Source organism: Eptatretus burgeri, unplaced genomic scaffold (assembly GCF_056783735.1).
Source record: "Eptatretus burgeri isolate ZD-2024b unplaced genomic scaffold, Ebu_testis_v1 Ebu_testis_scaffold_3153, whole genome shotgun sequence".
NCBI lineage: Eukaryota > Metazoa > Chordata > Myxini > Myxiniformes > Myxinidae > Eptatretus > Eptatretus burgeri.
In genome coordinates, this window is record NW_028225101.1 from 295,001 (window position 1) to 299,055 (window position 4,055).

The window sequence follows — 4,055 nt, forward strand, 5'->3', positions numbered from 1 at the left end:
GACACAGGTGGAGGCCATTCAGCCCATCATGCCTGCGCGAACACCATACTAATTTATCAACACGAGATCCAAAGAAGAAAATGAGATCCCCCAAAAAGTATTTATTTATTTGTTTATGGGTTTTTTTTGGTTGGATTTTGTATTTTTCTTCACAGGGGATGGGGCATGGGCTTGGTGAAAAACACACAACCTCAACCAGACAACACCCCTTGACGAAACCCCCACCAACAGCACTCCGTACACACGCACACAATCACCCATCAATGCTCAAGCTACCAAAAAGTCCTCCCAACATCCCTCTTCTCCTCTATCTCCATAACTTCCAGGTACCGATCTAATTCTAATTTAAACGTATCTACTGTTTCTGCTGCCAATACCTTTCCAGGGAGACCATTCCATGCATTAAGTACTCTTTGAGTGAAGTCCCCTGCCTTGCTACCTACCGTCTTAACTGTCGTCTTCATTACTCTCAGGCTATGGACCCTGGTCCCATGACTGTCTACTCTGTTTAATAATTCATCTGCACTTATTTTATCTCCACCTTTCATTATCTTAAACATCTCAAACATATCTCCTCGTAACCGCCTCCTTTCTGGTGGATAAAGCTCTCCTTCAGCCGCTCCTCATAACTGAGTCTCGCTCGGCCCGGAATCAATCTCGTAGCCCTGTGCTAAACCCTCTCTCTGGCATCGATGTCCTTCCTGAGTTGTGGTGACCAAAACTGCACACAATAGTATAGTTGTGGCCCTCACTAAATTCCTGTACAATGTGAACACTACCTCTTGATTTATAAATGATCCCCCTCTGAATACAACCTGCAACCCGATTTGCTTTACCTGGAGTTGCCTGTCACTGTGCTGCCCGCTTACCTCCCGTATCTATTACCACCCCCAGATCCTTCTCCTGTGTGACACGCTCCAAAATTACCCCTTACATCTTGTAATCTCTATTTTCATTCTTCTTTCCCATCCCCAACACCTCACACTTGCTCAGGTTAAATTACATCTTCCAATATTTTGCCCAATCTATACAAATATCAATACTTCCCTGAATCTGATCACCACCCCCTCACCTCAAAGCTTTGTGTCATCTGCAAATTTGGAAAGCTTACTCTTTACCCCACTATCCAAATCGTTGATGTAAATGATGAATCGTTTTTCAGAGACACAGGGCTTCGAGAGCGAGAACTAATCTCCCTCAAGCAAATAAACTCCTTTTTATTGCGCATGCGCTAGTACTTTGCAAACTACCAGGGAGTTGCTAATCACAGAATAAACATACATTGACACTGGAGGGTGACACAACTTTTACCATCAACTTGTCACACATATAATCTCAACACATCTTCCCCGTTTGGATGGATACAAATCAATTAACTCACTTGTGACAATTTGTAATATAATGAGCAAACGGATTGTTCGAACTCTGGGAAGCAAAAGCATTCATCACTATAACATTGTTTTAAAATAATTAAGTCACATACTTCAAGAGCTCCCCTTGATTGCTGCCAAGAATTCGAGACTTCCAACATAATCAAAGCCAGGGATGTCGATGAGCAGCTCCTGGAATCCGGTTGGCTTCACGACTGCTCTGCCTCTGCGAGTGTAGTGCGGAATCGGTGGCTGTCCTGATGTCTCGACAGGTTCCTCCCTTGATGGCTGGAGTTAAGGTCGTGGTCCCGTTGACTGGGCCTGTTGATTTTGGACGTGATCAGGCTGCTGCTTGCGGCTGGATCGTCTGCTGGACGTAGTCTGAGGTGTTTGCGGTTACGCCTCAGCTACCCTCCTCCTGTCTGCACGACGTATGGCCGGGGAGCACATTGATGAATCACATCAGCCGGCTGCTTCCAACCCTTATATCTCCATCACTTTTAACAACGACAGGATCACCAGGGTGCAGCTCTGTGATCAAAGTACTTCTTTTGTCGATACTTTGCAGCACCGTCACACTCCCGCACTGCGTCATGGTTGACAACACCAGGCCTAAGCAGAGATGGTATGGTCGGTAGTGTTGTCTGTAGTTTCCGACCATACATGAGCTCAGCTAGACTCGCTCCCAGAGCTGGGATGGGAGTTGAGCGGGAGATCAGGAGAGCAAGGAAAAGGTCTTCCTGCTTGATGATCTCCTTCGCTGTTTTAACCGTCTCTCTCTCTCTCTCTCTCTCTCTCTCTCTCTCTCTCTCTCTCTCTCTCTCTCTCTCTCTCTCTCTCTCTCTCTCTCTCTCTCTCTCTCTCTCTCTCTCTCCCTCTCCATTCGCCTCTGGGTAGTATGGACTACCTGTAACATGCCTGAAATTCCAATTTGTCTCTGAAATTTCCTGAACTCTGCCGAAGCAAACTGTCGGCCATGATCTGATATGGCCATCTGTGGTATTCCATGTTGTGCAAAAATATTCTCCATTTTGCAAACCACTGCAAATGATGTAATTTCTGAAAGACATGATATGTCGATGTATCTGGAATTGTAATCCACTGACACAAGGTATGGGTGCCCTTTAAACTCACAAATGTCCACTCCTATCTTCTGGAACGGTCGATCAGGCAACATCGATGTAAGAAGTGGCTCGCTTGGGTGTGATGGCTGTTTCTCAAGACAATGTCGACATTTTGAATGTCTTTGCTGATGCCTGGCCACCACACACACACTGGTTTGCACGCTCACGACACTTTGTAATCCCCAAGTGCCCATCATGAATGTGATCGAGGATTTCACGTCGAAGGGGGTAAGGAATGATAATGCTGTCACCCCTCGTCAAGATTCCATCAACGACGCTCAGTTCCCCTGTGATTGCAAACTGGTTTCAGATGGCCAACTGAAACCTGTAAACAGGCCACCCCAAGATGGTGTACTCCAGAGCTGTCTTCAGAGTGACGTTCTTTTGTCTTTCTTTTTGGATCTCGTTGAGCTTGGCATCTGATACTGGCTGTGAGGAAACGACCTCACTGACAAAGACATGGACGTCTTCTCTGTTAATCGATGCTGTCATGAGTGGACACAGGACTCCATGACAATGTGTTGGCAACAATCATGTCCTTGTCTGGGGTGTGAATAGCCTCAGGCTTGAATCGCACGAGTCTCATAAGCATGCGTTGGCATCTCAAAGGTGTCTCTGACAAGTCTTTGGTGTTGACTGGAGGAACTTGTGGCTTATGATCTGTACACAAGGTGAATATCTCAAGTCCTATCAAGTAAAGTTCAAATCCCTCACCAGCCCACACTGCTGCTGTCTTCGCTGCTGCTGCTCTTTTTCAATTTGCGCATTGACCGCGGTCAAAAACACACTTTTCCTGGCGGCGGTCTCCTCTTGGCAGTCGGCTCCTGGTGGTGGTGTCCTCCTCCTGGGGAGACCACCACACGACCCCCAGAAGGCAGAGACCACCACCAGGAGCCGACTGCCAGGAGGAGCCCACCACCAGTAGGTGACTACCAGGAGTACACCGCCACCAGGAGCCAACCAACAGGAGGGGGAGACCGCCACCAGGAATCGACCGCCATGAGGAGACTGCCACCAGGAGCTGACCGCCAGGAGGGAGAGACAGCCACCAGGAGCCGACCACCATGAGGAGACCGCCACCAGGAGCCGACCGCCAGGAGGCGGAGACCACCATCAGGAGCTGACCGCCAGGAGGGTTGAACTAATCCTCATCTCTGGACTGTCTGGCAGGGCTATGCACTTCGAAAGAATGTCTTCCACAATATCTCTGGCATCTAGAATGTCCTGCCTGTTGACTGTTTTGTGAGCAGACTCACACTCTCCTTCAAGTGACTCCACCACGTACACATGTCCATCTGGATCTGGGTGGTCAATTATGTTATAAAAGACAGGACTCCAGACATCCATGATCTTTAGACGACCTTTGAGGCTTCGGTCTCTCAGGAAAACTTTGCATCCCACTGTTAAGCCAGTCTCGAACCATTTCCTCCAGGTCCGCCCTCCTTTCGGGGGTGGCTCTTCCCGTGGACCCGCCGTTGTGCGTAGGGCCCACCTGTCTCACCGTTATTGGGCGGCGCTCACCCCTCCCCCCCGACTCAAGGGCCTTGCCGCTTCATCACTT